This window comes from Ailuropoda melanoleuca, chromosome 10, assembly GCF_002007445.2.
Source record: "Ailuropoda melanoleuca isolate Jingjing chromosome 10, ASM200744v2, whole genome shotgun sequence".
Taxonomy (NCBI): domain Eukaryota; kingdom Metazoa; phylum Chordata; class Mammalia; order Carnivora; family Ursidae; genus Ailuropoda; species Ailuropoda melanoleuca.
Genome location: NC_048227.1, coordinates 89,445,228 through 89,461,596, shown reverse-complemented (window position 1 = coordinate 89,461,596; position 16,369 = coordinate 89,445,228). Strand labels below are relative to the sequence as shown.

General features: G+C 39.1%; 1 protein-coding gene and 1 non-coding gene across 6 annotated transcripts in view; both read right to left on the bottom strand.

The window, feature by feature from the left end:
- UTRN (utrophin) overlaps positions 1-16,369 on the bottom strand; it is a 426,951-nt gene that overhangs the window by 39,214 nt on the left and 371,368 nt on the right. The gene's annotated exons all lie outside the window — the stretch shown is intronic.
- LOC117804303 lies at positions 4,784-4,890 on the bottom strand. The gene has a single exon (XR_004628643.1). It is a non-coding gene; the product is annotated as a U6 spliceosomal RNA (small nuclear RNA).

Here is a 16,369-nt window from a genome sequence, read left to right as displayed (position 1 = left end):
GGAGAGGTCACGACCAGCACCATTGAAATTGCAAGGATTATTAGAAACTTTTATCAACAGCTATATGCCAAAAAACTAAACAATCTGGAAGAGATGGAGGCCTTCCTGGAAACCTATAAACTACCAAGACTGAAACAGGAAGAAATAGATTTCTTAAACAGGCCAATTAACTATGAAGAAATTGAGTCAGTGATAAACAACCTTCCAAATAATATGATAGAATTTTCCAACAACGATTTCCACCAAAATAAAAAGCTTAAAACATATTAAATTCATATAATCTGAAGGATCCTCCAAGCACAAGAGGAGACGGTAATTAATAAACCATGATCCTAACCCTCAGGGAACTTACAGTCTAAAGAGAAGAGAATGCCGGTCACAATATGGTAAGTGCCACAAATATTAGAGAGAAGAACAAACAGGACACTGAGGAAATAGAGAGAAGATGGAGGGAGGTGGTGAGGGCACAAGCAACTGGGTGTTGAAAAAGAAACTGGAATTAGATTAAAGGTAATTAAGAGAAAAGCAATTCAAGGAACCAGAATAAACGGGTAAAGAAACTGAGTCTCTCATTGTTTTCCCTGTTAAGCAGCTTCTGCATGCTCCTTTAAACTAAAGAAAGCTCTGGAATGTCAGATTAGTGAAGATCTGATTGAATATCAGAATTTAACTAGTAAAATCTCAGTGTTTTCATTCTCAACAGAATTTCTCCAAGCCCTAAGCCCCAGTTGGCAGAGCCCACCCTTCCTGTCACTTCTCTGCCCCCTTTCAGTCTCAGGGTACGGTTTGGCAGCTTACTAGTATCAGTGTCAGGCAGCAGAATCCATTGCTCCTTATTCAATTTTAAAGGCCTAAAGAGAGACACTCAATGATCCTCCTGCAACATCTAGGAACACTTCTCCCCACCTGCTATAATTGGGAAGGACGGGGGATTAAGGGATAAGAAGGTACAGATCTTCCTTCACTGACGATGGGGTTACAACTCCATAACCCCGCTGTAAGCTGAAAATATTGTAAGTCAAAAATGCACCGAATACGCTAACCTAACCAAACATCATAGGTGAGCTTAGCCTACCTTAAACATGCTCAGAATACTTACGTTAGCCGACAACTGGGCAAAATCATCTAACACAAAGCCTATTTTAGAATAAAGTTGGACAGCACATGTAATTTATTAAATGCTGTACTGAAAGCGAAAAGCAGAATGGTTGCATGGAGACAGAATGGCTGTCAATAGGATTGGTCACTGACCCTCGTGATTGTGTGGTGGCCTGGGAACTGTGGCTACCACCGCCCAGCATCAGGAGAGAGGACATCCCGGATAACATTAGCCCAGAAAAAAATCCAAGTTCAAAATCTAAGTACAGTTTCTACTGAAATCCTATGGCTTTTGCACCATCATAGAGCTGAAAAACTGTAACTCCACCACTGTTAAGTCAGGGACTGTCTGCATAAAGAAATGACTGCGGTGGCTTAAGTCTGAAAGTCTCTTGAGTCAATTGGCTATTCATTTTCATCATGAACATGGCATTGGCTCACCGGAGTGGCTGAGTTGTTGCCAAGCAAAGAGCAGTAATATCAGTTGCTCATGGGCAGGATCTTGCAAGTCACTTAATGTGAAAACAAGGTCTGAGAAAACCTGGAGGGAGGAGAGGAATCCCTGACATCCCCTTCTGTCCTGAACTGGCAACCTGCCACACTGCCTGAGACCAAGGGGAGGAAAAAAGCACACATGTGGGTGTGAACTAAATCCTGGTGTCATCCCTCTTCTTTAAGTAACAACTGTCTCCTCTCCTTTCTTTAATCTAAAGCCATCATCCAAATTGTCTGTGTATCAAGTGCCAAAATTCACTGAGATACACTTTTCCTAAAATTTTTCTAGACCATAATATTAAAATTATAGGTAAAGCAGATCCTTTGGCTCCCTTGCTTAAAGCCCTCCAATAGCTGCCTATTGCACTTGGAACAAATTCTGAACTTCCTACCAAGATCTGGATCTTCCCTGCTCTCCAACTTCAACTACTAAATACCCTAATTTCTAGTCTCAATGTCTTTATTTCTGCTCCTAGAATATGGCAAGTGTTCCTTCCTCATGTCCTGTGTAATCCAGAATCAAGGAAAGAGAATTCCCGAGAAATGGGAGTAGCCCATACGAAGCTGGTCTGCAAAGAAAGCAACATGGAATAATTCTGCACAGCAGAGAGGGAAGGAGTCATCTCCTTTAGCCCTTCATAGAAATCTTGACACAGTATCTGTGTGCTTTCTTAGCAATCTCACCAGCCCTCATTGACCACAGTCAAAGAGATCCACAAGGGTGGTCCTTCCTGACCCTTGAGGGACCCAGCACCAATACCACCCTCATCATTAATATAAATATCACGTGGTTCTCCAGTGGAGCCAGCCCTCCCTTCTCTGAGCCTCTCCAGCCCTTGACATCTGCTGTGCTGCAGCACTTAACCGCACATGCTGTCCCGACGTCTTTGCAGACTTGACTCCTACACCAGACTGGGCCGTCTGTGAAGGCACACATCTATGCCACAGAGGGTAGAGCGCGAGCTCAATGAACATATGTATGAAAGAATACGGAGATGTTTAAAAAACTGTTCTGTGGTATAACAAAATCGGAGATTTGCAGCCAAAAGCCTTGTATGACAGTCCAGTGCGCATTGTGTAGGCAAACCCTAATCCATCATGAGTCCCTGGGTTTGTCCCGAAACTTCTCTGCAAGTTGATAACAAAATGTCTCATTCTACTAACTTCTCAGGTGAGACAGTGAATGTGAACGTATTTCAAAACTATTCAGCGTTGTACAACAACGTTACTATTACAATGATGCTGACCTAAAGTCTTATCAACATTCTCACCTCTTTTCCAAGACGGAATTCTTCCCTCAGTCTCTACTCACCATCACTTGTGGAGGAAAATTCCAGCTGCTTTATCTACAGCTTTGGATGACCAATATCCAACCCTCCATCAGGAACAACTGAATTTAACTCTCTTAAGGGATAAATTATTTATTCTATGGAATTAAGTGGAATCATGTGATCCTCCAAAATTAAGCAAAAATGTTTGGAAATATAAAACTGGGTTGCATGTTTCTTATATCACTTAAGATTTTAGAAAACCAACATATAAATGTAATGTCTTTTTGTGAACCAATTTGTTCCAGACTCAAACAGCAAAGTAAAGTTCTGTGATGGCAAAATAGCCAGATTACATCACATACACTAATGTGATATAAATATCAAATTTCTTCAACTGATCAGTCCAACAATGTATATCTTTTTCCCAATCCTTCGACGTACAACTAAGTCAAACACATTCAACCAATTCTCTCCCTTCTTTTGGAGAGAAAAACAGAATCAGACATCTGACATCTCAACACTGCTTTCTAAATTCCCATCCTGGCATGGGATACCAGCATTTTAATGCTAACAATACAAGGTTCAAGGAAAGAGGGGGGAAACATGAGAAATGACAGGCAAGGGTGCAGTGAAACTTCACTTTCATACACTGCTACACGCGGAAAATTGGTTCAATCACTTGGGAAAGTCGGTTGGCAATATATCAAGAGTCATTACTATGTTCATATTGTGTGAAACAAGAATTTCACCTTTGAGAATATACCCTAGGAAAATGATCCAGGAAAAGCTACAAACACAGAAGTTTTCATTATAAAGTTATTTATGATGAAAAAAAATTGAAAGCAATTTAAATTTCTAACACCTGGAAAATATTTAGGCTCACTACGGTATGGCTACACTAGGGACCATTACGTAACTTTGAAAAATTACTCTTGATAATGACTACATAGCAACATGAGGAAACAGACATGACATATATCTAAGTAAAAAAGACAGGATAAAAACTATGTACCCTATTAGAACTGTGTGAAAGATAAATATGCAAACAGAAAACACTCATGCAAAATGAAAATGGTTGTGTTATAGTGGTAAACTTATGGCCAATTTTTTGTTCTTTATTTTTATAAAAACTATAATGATACTATTTTCATAATTTTTAAAACTATACTTTTAAGAAAGGAATATTAAATGGACTCTAGCTCATTTATCATTGAACAAATTGTTACTTTTATTTATTTTTCATTTTTTATTGAAGTATAATTGACATACAACATCCTATTAGTATCAGGTGTACATCATAGTGATCTGATATTTTTATACATTACAAAATGACCCCCGCAATAAGTCTAGTTACCATTCGTCATCATACAAAGCTATTACCGCATTATTGACTATATCCCTTATGCTGTACATTATATACTCATGACTTACTAATTTTATAACTGTGAGTTTGTACCTCTTAGTCCCCTTCAACTATTTCACCCACCAACACCCCCTCCCCACTCTGGTAACCAACATTTTGTTTACTGTACTTATGAGTCTGTTTCTGTTCTGTTTTGTTCTGTTCTGTTTTGTTTATTCATTTGTTTTCAGTTTTTTAGACTCCACGAGTGAGATCATGTAGTATTTGTCTTTCTCTGCCTAACTTATTTTGCTTAGCATAATACCCTCTAGGTCCATTCATGTTGCCACAAACAGCAAGATTTAATTCATTTTTTATGGGTGAGTGATATTCCATCGTATCTCTACCACATCTTCTTCTTCTATTAGTGGACACTTAGGTTGCTTCCATATCTTGGCTATTGTATATAAACATAGCATGCATATATGTCTTCAAACTGACATTTTCAATGTCTTCAGATAATTACCCAGAAGTAGAATTACTGGATCATATGGTAGTCCTGTTTTTAATTTTTTGAAAAAATATGGAATGTTCCACGAATTTGCATGTCCTCCTTGCACAGAGGCCCGGCCAATCTTCTGTGTATCATTGCAATTTTAGTATAGGTACTGCTGAAGCAAGCGCAAATTACTACTTTTAAAGAATAGCATTATTGATAATTACAAATGTATTTTAGAAGCATAGTTTTTGTATCTATAACAACTTGAAACTTTCCCACAATGTTTTACCTCATGACCTCTCTGAAGCTAAATGTATTCTAAACATGTAACACGTGACAACAGTTACTGAATGAGGCATTGCCTGTGTTTAAGGTACTGCTTATGTCTGGGAGGAGCCTTAACCTACCAAGCTTTCAGTGTCAAATCTCTACACAAGAGAGAACCCAGCAATATTCAGTGCATAAGGGTAAAATAAGCTACATTTTAAAAGCCATCTCAACATTAGAGATATGTCAATTCTTTCCCACTTATACAAAAATCTCTCCAACTCCTGATCTGAATAATTTAGGTAATAAAACAGAAAGAAGGTAACTTCTAAACTGGTTATAATATTAAAACGTAAAGTATAATGGTGTTTAGTTTTCTTACAACTTCAAGTATGTCATATAATTGAAATTATTTCTAGCTGGAAATACTGTTACTTATATTTCTGCCAGCTAATCTTTATTAAAGATTCAGCTATATAAAGTAGAAATATCTTCAAAAGGGGATATTCTTTTAAACATGAATAAGTAAAAAGGGATTAAAGAGAGAGAAAGAAAAAAAGGAACAATAGTACCTTTGGGTTATCTTTGGGTGTATTTGTTATCTTCGGGTATATTTCATTCCTTTCACATTCAACAAATATTGATTATCTAATGTGTCAGGCATAGACAAAGAGACAACAGAAAATAAATAAGTAATTATGTTAGAGGATGATTAATGTTATGGAAAAAGAAAAAAGTAGAACAGAGTAACAGAGATTAGGGGCACTGGGAAGGGGGTTTCGACTGGCATAGAGAAGTCTGGGTAGGCTTCACTGGGGAGGTGCCATAGAACAAACACTGGAAAACAGTGGAGTTAATCATGTGGCTACCAGGGAAAGAGCATTCTAGGTACAGAAGACAACATGGTACTGTAACTGAAGGCATGGCTAGGGGTCAGTGTGGCTGAAACCAGACTTGATGAGAGCAAATAGTAAGAATGAGGTGAGCAAGGTGTGAGTGGGAGGTAGGTCCCATGTAGGGTCTTGTAGACCATTTTGAGAACAGTGGCTTTTATTCTGAATTCAATAGGAAAACACTACAGAGTTTTGAGTTTTGATTCCTCAGAATAGGAACACCCTGGCCACTGTATTAAGAATAACCGAGACTGATCATTGTAGCCCCTAATAGGTGGTAAGACATAACCAGATTCTGATTCTATATTTTGAACATGGAACCAACAAGATTTTCTAACAGAGGGAATATAGTGATTATTATTTTTTATCTAAGCAACAATAGAATTCTTTCCATTGAAATGAGAGAGGATCGGGTAGAATGATTTTGAGCAGCAAGTTCAGGAATTCAGTTTGGACTTACTAAGTTTGAGATGTCTATTAGATACCCAAGTAGAGATGACACGGAGAGAGATATAAATTTGGCAGTGATTGGCATATAGATGGCATGTAACACCTGGAGGCAACGAGTTCAGGAAGGAATAGGTACAGAGAAGTTGGCATAGGCTGGCCCCTGGTGCATCCCAATTTTTGGAGGCTGCGGAAAGAAGGAGCGGCCAGCAGAGGCGGTTGAGAAAGAGTTACCAGGGAGGTAAGAAGAAAAGCAGCACAGAGTGGTGTCCTAGAAGTCAAGTAAAGAGACCAAACAGAGCAACAGCTAGTGAGTTGACAGGAAAGGAAGGACTGAAAATAGAGCCCTGGTCACATCTCAGCTGACACTAACGCACAGAGACAGGAGAAGTTACAGTGAAGGGCATGTAAGTGAGAATAGAGGCTCAGGATGGCTTACTTGAGAAAGAGAACGCTTGCAGTAAGTTTTAAGAGGCTTCCATTATTGTAAAAGTGTTGTTTTACGTATGTCAAAACATAAACATTAATGTTTTTCTTAATGCCAGCAAATCTGACCATAGAACTCATAGAACCCCTTGTTCAATCATTACTAAGAATTCCAAGATGGCGGCAGCAGAGCACTAAACCAAGTGCAGGGCCTTCTAAGAGTGGAGACTTGTGTGATTGTAATTGCATGGGGCACACTCCCACGAAGATGGCCCTCGATGCAAGGCATCTCAATGATAATGAATAGAAGTATTGCTAGTACAGCAGGCTTGCTTAGCTTCTGGTTTCAAAAAAACACTTAACTACTTATTGGAGAATACAAACAAAAAAAATAAATGATACAAACATAAGGAGAATCTGTTAGAATGTAATTTACTTTTTTCCCCAACTTGCTTTCAAAGCTAAATCAGCATATATGGATCTGAAGTCATTATAGTATGACAGCAAAAAAGGGCAGAAGAGTCATTAAATTTGATAACACTAATAAAACTACATGAGAAAAGGGAAAGAAAACAGGCTTACTTTTCATTAGTATGCAGACAAAATTTTTTTAAAAATCTCCTTCATAGAGCTTTAAAAGTTTTGGTTAACGTCCCTAAATGAACACTTAATATATAAATTCATTTTGGTTCCACCCCATTGACATAAAAAATGATGCCTGAGTCAGAATACAAGAAGGAATGCTAAAACTAAGATAGGAGTCCTCCAGCGTCTCACAGTAATAAAAATGTATTCTTCCCTACGCTTTTCAAAATATATGCACACATAAATGTATTCTTTCATTTGACAAATATATTCAATACCTACTATTACGAGGCACCATATAAGGTGCTGAATTTGTATTTTTTTTTCTCTTTCAAGTAAAATTGAAAAGGGAGGTAAGCAACACCTCCTGCTATTGCATACTCCAAGTCATGCCAAGACTCATTTGCAGGATTTTCCCTCCAGGAGTTTTGATAACAGTCTTAACTGAATTCTTATTCCGAGATCTCTTTTTAGCTCAAAGGCTCCTCACTCTGTGAAGACTTACTTGAGCCTCCCAAGCACAGAGAGTCATGGTTCATCTGTGCCCCCCTGGCCGTGTGCTCATGCTCCCAATACCGTGTTTTTGGTACCCAGTGTAGTGACTTTCTTCAAGCCTGTCTCTGCTGCTAGATGGTGAAATCCGTGACAGCAAAATTAGTCTTCTAAAGTGATACATGCCCAGTGCCTAGCAAAGTATGTGGTGAATCTCAGCAGCAACAAAGAAGTTTGTTGAATGAATACATAAACTGGCAGATAAATGAAACTGGGCTAAATATGTCCAGAGGCAGTTCATTGGAAATGGGCTGTTATATTAATGGGGTGGACTGTAACTGCTTGGTCCCCCCTACCTCTCCTTCCTGCTACATTTGTGGTCCACTCTCAATTTCACCACCAGACAGTGCCAGCTATTAGGCTGCCTTGTCTTTCCCTCTAAACTTGGGTGTTCCACAGCCCTTTGGGGTAAAGTCCCAGTGACACCTGTTGGGCATAGGAGATAAATCAGCCACAGACAACTAAATGGAGTGTGGCCCATAGATGTAGCCTCACTTCTAGAACTGCCGCTTTGGAAAGAAATACAAGTAACAGCTTTCCACACAGTCCTTAGTAGGCTATGCATTTAATAAGAAGGAAGTCAAAGAAGGTGCCAAAGGCTAGAGGGGGAACTTGGAAATTAATTTAATCAATTTTGGAAAAAAGGTCGATCTCCCATATTTGGTAACTTCATCACACAGCAAGACGTTGAAGTTACAGATTTGCAGGTAGAGTCTCAGATTACTTTAGTAGGGAGAACGATCCCACACGCACACAGCCTCAATTTCATGGAGGCATGTTGCTGATTTAAAGACAACGTTCAAATTTGTTACTTTAGTAAGCAAGTTTGCAAATGTATTTCAGCAAGTCAGTTTCAGACCCAGATGTCCTGACTCATATAATGAGATTTGAACAGGGGAATTAAATTGAGTTAAGTAAAGGACAGAGGGGCCCTGAGGGAATGGACCTAAACGTACAAAAAAATTATACCAGAATCATACACTTTCAATTATTTTTGGTGATTTTCTTTGCTAAAATCAAACATGCATTCTGTTGGAGAAAGGGAGGCATGGCTCTGACAACTGCCTCCACGTAACTATTTACATTGTGTAGAAAATGAAGTCTTGAGTGAACAGCAAACACTGCATGTGCAACTTTATCCAGTGTTAAAGTATGTGACTGAAATAAATCCCTAACATTACAAATGAATGCAACGTGCATTGTAGGTACTTTCTAACTGTTGACTGAATAATAATCTCACATTCTTGAAAGCGAAGCTGACTTAAAGATGATACGAAAAATTTAGGTCATTAGATGGGAAAATTCAACTATATCCATTTATTCTAAAAATCGCTAAAAACACGAACTATTTTTTTTAAAAAAACACTATATGTTTTAAAGTAGTAATTTATTTTGATATCTGAGGATATTTAATATGTACCCACATGAGAATAAAACAATACAATTGTGTTGTTTACAAACTGATTGGAAGGTGACTCTGTCTAATTTTACAAGGTAATCCTAGATAGTGATGGGGGACTACTTCCACAGGGCAGTATGAAATGGTAAATATTAGGTATTAATATGCCTTTATTTAATTAAAACAACTCATATAGCCTAGACAGTTTTAAACAAGACAAAAATTATTAAAACTATCAAGATAGACTCCCAGCAGTTACAGGAGGAGAAATGCACCACTCCTTACTGTGTGCCAGGCCCAGGGCCAAATGCCTGTCAGAGCCCTTTGACATAGTATTAATTTTTATTATTACTTAATGAGTCTTCCTATGTGTGTGCTATTAAAGCATTGAACAAGTATTTATTATTATTGTTGCTGAAAACCTATCAATGTTCTGAGTCACTGGTTAAAATATCCAGCTTATCCAAAGTATAAGCATTTAATTATGGGTCCAAAATGCATTGATGTTTTATACTATCAGTTCTTGGGACTTTTTTTTTTTTTTTTTTTTACAGAATAAAAGAATGCCAATCTGTGAGTCACTCATTTCAATGTGTCAGAGAGATTCTAAGCAGAGGCTGCTAGGGGGCTTTCTGCTTGCTCAGCACCCAGGACTGGGACCCCCAGCACCATCAACCCTACTAACCACTTTGCTTTTCTGCTTTGTTTCTGGTCTGTGGAATGGCTGCCATGTTCTGGAGCCCAACTTTGCCATGTTTGGTTTCCTAGGTTTTTTGTTGTTGTTATTACATTTTATCTATAATTGCTAGGTGGTTAAGCAGACAAGGTGATCTGAAGCATGACCTTTTAACTCATAGAAGTGAGTACCATTCTAACTAAAAGTCTCAGAGTCATCCGCCAAAACATTTAAAAATGTAATATTCCATCTGGATACAGCCACAAGCATGGAGCTTTTATGAACAGAAATTATTAAAATGTGTCACTGAGGTATAGGGGCTGTGCCTTATTGCCCTTTGTATATTTAACATTGTCTTCTACGCATAAGAATGCGTTCAGTGGATAGTGTGGGTGGGTGGGGGTGACTAGCCCTGCCATTATTGAAGAATGGTTATGAGACAGTGTCATTAAGTCACTGATGCACATATAAAGACCTAGAATATAGAAATATAGGTAGGAACCATGGGGTGCCTGGGTGGCTCAGTCGTTAAGTGTCTGCCTTCGGCCCAGGGCGTGATCCCAGAGTCCTGGGATCAAGCCCCACAACAGGCTCCCTGCTCCGCTGCGAGCCTGCTTCTTCCTGCCACACTCCCCCTGCTTGTGTTCCCTCTCTCCTGGGTGTCTCTCTCTCTCTGTCAAATAAATAAATAAAATCTTTAAAAAAAAAAAAAGAAAGAAATATAGGTAGGAACCAGAAGACTTTGAGAGTATGTGAGTTCCCCAAAACCAAGCTCCTAGTATCCGAGGAGCCTGCACACATGAATCTGAGATACCAGAGTCTCTAACCACCGTCATCTGTGACTGTGAAAGCAGACTGGACCCAGGATAAGGTCATGCAAATGCAAATGTAAGATCAGATATATTAATTCTGCTTCTTTGCTTATACATTATGGTAACATTCAAATATTGCTTCTAAAGGTAATCAGATTCATGGTTAAACATTTATCATTTGCCTAGAAACCTTTGATAAGTTAACTGAAGCAATGTATATAGACATGTCTTACGAGCTTGGCCTTTCCATGGTAAGCTGTTTTCTTTTATTAAGAACAAGAAATAAATCATCTTGCCATCTCTAGACTCATATCTATCCCACATAAAGCCTCAAAATTGTTGTTCTAATGACTTCATCCCATTTCCTGAGTAGTCTAAATTATCTCTGAAGCCACCAATGGGCAAAAATAGTAAATGTATGTTATGACGTCAAAACTTGTGGTTGCCCAAACATCACGAATCTGAGGAAAAATTAAAAATTTGGACACAGGACAACTACATGAAAAACACACTAGAAAATATAGGTCCTAGTTTAAATTAGGACTCCAACAGTCATTGCTTGTTGAGCACTTACTAAATGTACTATGCTAAGTGCTTTCTATATCCTGATGGTGGGAAACAGGACTGAAGAGATGGGACAGTGCACTCCAGAGCCTCGATCACAGAGCTAGTGAGTGGAGGAGGGGAGCTCTGAAACCATGTCTGCCTGAGCCCAGGTGAAGTTCATTAACTAACTTTGTATGGAAAGTCCCAACAGAAGATACCTCAGAATAGAGGGTGATACGCCACTATCCAGAGGGGAAGAACCAAAAAAATTTCACTCAACTTCCTAAGCTGCTGAGGATAGAGGTTGGTCAGCTGTCTACTTAGAATGATCTTATTCAAATTCTTCACATAACTCTTTGACATCAGAGTTAGACATCCCTGGAAGCAGCTTTTAAGTCACAGAGTGGTTTTTTAGCACACAGTAACCCCACATCCACCTAAGGTCCTGAGACCTAACTTTATGTTTTACTTTGTATATAATGTCACTGGAAATGTTGATGTAAAACTTAAGTGCTAATTTGTGTGGTTTTTAATGCATCTTGTGAATGTGTATTCGTCTTGACCACAACAGGAAGTCATGTGGTACTCCTTTTAAAGCTGATCTTTAAAAGCGTTGTGTAAAATGACATTCAAGACTTGCATTTATGAGATCATATCTCCTAGAATAGTAAAGAAATCAGTGTTAAATTTCTTTGTCTCAGTTAAAAAAAAATCCATCTGGGAATCGCTAGACATTCTAATTTAGTATCAAGAGATTAGGTCCCATTAGTTTGACATAGTACTGTGTTGTTCAAAACAAAGTAATTCAGACAGCTATCTGCGAGAAGAGAAAGACAGAAATCAAATATAAGCTCCCACTTTTTCTATGGGGAAACTTTAAGAAGCAAAATAACTTGCCTAATATTAGTATCAAGCCATTTAAGGGTTGATTTTGGTTGATTCTAACTATGTACTTTTAAGCTCTAAAGCAAGAGTTCTTTAAAATTAAAGAGATCTTTTAAACTTTATTTTGACAATTAAAGACCGAAAATGGCAAGAAGTTAGAAAAAAATAGTTTATAATAACAGACAAAACTAAAAGGCATCTGAAATTAATGTTAAATATACCTGTGAAAAAAGTTTAAAGATTATTTTGTTCTGTTCAAAGCTACATCATCATGTTATAATTGAAAAGAGTTAAAGGATCTCTTAAATAGAAAAGATCAGAAATAAAAGTGTACAAGAACTGATAGAAGGCTTGAGTTATCACAAAGGGACTAAAGTTGGAGGTCAGAGAAATGGATAGTTGGGCAGACAACCAGAGATTTGGGACAGCAGTGTGCAGTGCACAGCTCAGCCACAATTCCTGTTGGAAATGATTTCTAATAACACAGGGAAGAAACAGGGACTGTAAGTTTGAGAAGGGCAGGCACAGGCTCTCCCCTGACTGTAAGTGCCGTGCACACAGGGACTGCGTCTGTTCTATGTATCCATGTCTCTCTGGTATCCTAGAAACTGCCAGACACATGGGCAAATGATAAGGATTTGTTGGAAGTGAGAAAGGAAGGAAGGGACGAAAACTCAGATTTCATCAAAACACACCATGGCTCTATCAATAAGGGGATTGGACTAAACTATTTCTTGGGCCTCTTTCATTTTTAATCATTGATAATTCTAATTCTAAATAAAGATTTTTTTTCCTGATGAAAAGACATCTCCAAGGACACAGGAAAGAAAAAACTATCCTGAAATACAGTAACCACATGAACACCCAAATGGATTTTAAATTTAAGAAAAGATCATGGATAATTTACAGAATTATATTTAAGTCAGAACATTGGCAAGGCTGAGGTTCAACTACAGTAAGGCTATTCAATGATTATGGCTGGCAAAGTTTCGTAAGAAAGGTAAATAATTACAAGTAGGGGCCATGTCTTTAAATATTGCCCTAACAGTACCGATGCATAGCAATTTGCCCTCATTCTAATAATTTATAGTGATTAGAAACATTATACTTGACAGTTGGGAAAGAAGGTTGCTTTTGACAAAATGTGACTGCATTTGGAAATAAGGTGTTTAAAGAAGTAATTAAATTAAAATGAGGTCATTAGGGTGGGCCCTAATCCAGTATGACTGGTGTCCTTATAAAAAGAGGGTATTTTGAGCAGTTTTAAAAGACATACAGAGGGAAGGCCATCTGAAGACACAGGGAAAAGATGACCATCCACAAGACAAGGAGAGAGGCCTCAGAAATAAATCAACCCTGCATACACCTTGATCTCGGACTTCCAGCCTCCAGAATTGTGAGAAGGTTAATTTCTTTTATGTCACTCAATCTATGGTGTTTTGTTATGGTGGCCCTCGCAAAGTGATACACACCTCCACAAACTTTACATGGATATCTCTTCCACAATTTATTTCTGGCACAAGAGGCTGCTCAGTTCTCAGAGTTAAAAATGAAGCTCATGTCAAAACATTAGTAATAGATGATGGTAAGAAAGCCTGTAGTTTAAGATCATTGGTAAATTGGAAGGCAAACTATGACAGATCACAATAAAGTATCATATTCCAGAACCTACAATCAATATGAAACTCCACAAAGGATTATTTCCAGGGAGGGTATAAGAATGCGGGGAGAAGTCACCTGGCCCCAAATTCAGTCAGTGCTATTCATATAAACTTTCTAATATAAAACTTGAGGAAGTACAGACCATTAAATGGAAACTCCCGATAAGTCCTACTTACTGATAAAGAACATCCCTCAACAGTAGTCTGGATTATGTACAACATGCTAAGTGATAAAGACGTAATAGTAACCCAAGAAAAATCCAGTAGCCGGCACTAAGAAATTTAGAAAGCAGTGCTAAACTGTATCCAATTTAAACTATTCTTCTCCCCTATGCCCAACCAAGGGTGTAAGACTCTAAAGATAAAAGGAATGGGAAAACATCATTTTTTCCAAACTACACCAATCCCAACCTATCCCACAATCACACTTCCTTCTCCTAATCATCATTTTGATATCAGGCTCTCTCTCCTGGTCTTGGTGATTTTGCTGTCCCTGTAGATGACCGTGCAGGTAACTGCCTCTCAGCTCCTTACCTACCCCTCCCAAAGGACCGTGTTCTCCACCCTACCCATGCAACTCTCTCCCACAAAAAGACACCAGAGATTGTCACTGACAATAAATGCCCCCTCTAACACCTCATCTCTGACTACAACCAGCTTTTTTTACAGTTTGTGCCCCTCCCCGTGTCCCCAATTTGAATGATTTCTCAGCTCCCCCTGCCGTGTCCCATTCATTGACTTCTAACACCACTTTACTGTCCCTCCTCGCTCTGATATCCTCACATCTCCCTTTCCCCAGTCTCGATTCCACGTGTGATCATTACCATAGCTCTTTTGTATTTCTGTAACCCCCTTGCCCCTCTCTTCTTCTATCACATGTGCTTGGTTTAATTCAACTTTCCAATTCACTCCTTACCTTCGGTGAGGCAACTCAGCATGGGCAAAGAAAAACATTCACATTGGCTGCTCTCACTTTAAATTCATGAACACTGACCTCATGGGGGCCCTTCGGAATGCCCTGCGGTCTTCTTGTACATTCCTAATTTAACTCACCCACTTCTAGACTACATTTTCTGCCTCCTATCTCCCCAAACCTCCACATCATCTTCCTTCTTCTCGTATTCAGTTGATGACCTAGCCCCTTATTTCACTGAGAAAACAGAGGCAACCAAAAGAGGACATCTAAATGTTCCCACACACAAATCTACAAGCCTACCTTTTGTTAGACTGGATGAGTTCTTCGCCCTCCTACCCAAGACCAACCACTGTACTTATACCCTGGATCCCATCCCATCCCTACCTGGTAATCTCTCTTCTGCATCATTAATTGTTCCCACCTTACAAGATCATTCCCATCAGCATAGAAACATGGAGAATTTGTCCTCATGCTCAGAGTCATTACTTGACCCCACATTCTCCCTCCAGGTGCTGCCCCGTTTGCTTGGCCCAAAAACCTTGGATTCCTGCCACTATAAGCCCTTCTCTTTCTCTTATATTCCATAGTTCCAACCCATGAGCACATCCTGTTGCTTCTTCCCAAATATATTCAGAAGCCAGTTACTTCTAGCTCTCCCTTTACACCTTTGTTCAAGTCATCACCATCCCCTACTTGGATTACTAAAATGCATTCCTGGACTCCTCTATATTTTATTCTCCATAATTTCGCCTATAATTGCTATACAATGTAAGTAAGATCACAGCAGTACAATTATCAAAACCTTCCATGGTTTCCCATCTCACTTGGAATAAAAGCCAAGCCCTTGCAGAGGGCTTTCAAGTGCCTATGTGATTTATCGCCCTTCCCCCTGCCTCCACCCCAGCCTCATCTTCTGCCTCTCTATTTGGCTGAACTGTTTCCACAATACTGGTATCCATGCTATTCCTCAGATATGACCAGAACACTGCAGCCTCCATGGCCGGTGTGATTCTATACCCTTTTCCCTATGCTGTCCTCCCTGGGGAGTAGCATTACTTGCTGCCTCACATTTAAATCGGTTCTCTTCTCAAAAACCACCTCATTTATGGCACTTTCCTGACCTTCTCCACATAAAACAGCACCTCTGCAATTTATACTCTCCCATTCCTCTCTCTCTCCTTGACCTTGTTTTACCTTTTTCATAGCACTTACTACCATGGGACATATTATATATTTACTGCTTGTCTAGTGTCTGTCCCTTACCGCTTGGAGTCAGGCAAGAACTTTATCTTGTTCATTACTGACTCACCAATGCTTAGAATAGTGCTTGGTGCATATCACACACTCAAGAAATACTTGCTGAATGAATGAACCAGTGTGATCATCGGCACCATTAGCAGTATTACCTTTATTATCCAAATGCCCAGGCCTAGAGGATTGGTGCAGACAACTGCACTCTAACAGTCTACGTGAAACACAGCCTAAAATAGGCTGACCTTGCTCGGAGGAGGGCTTAGAAAGAACATAGCCAGCACTTACTGGAAACACTGATGTGCACTTTACTTGCTAAGTCCAGAAGAGGAAATCATTTCATGCCTC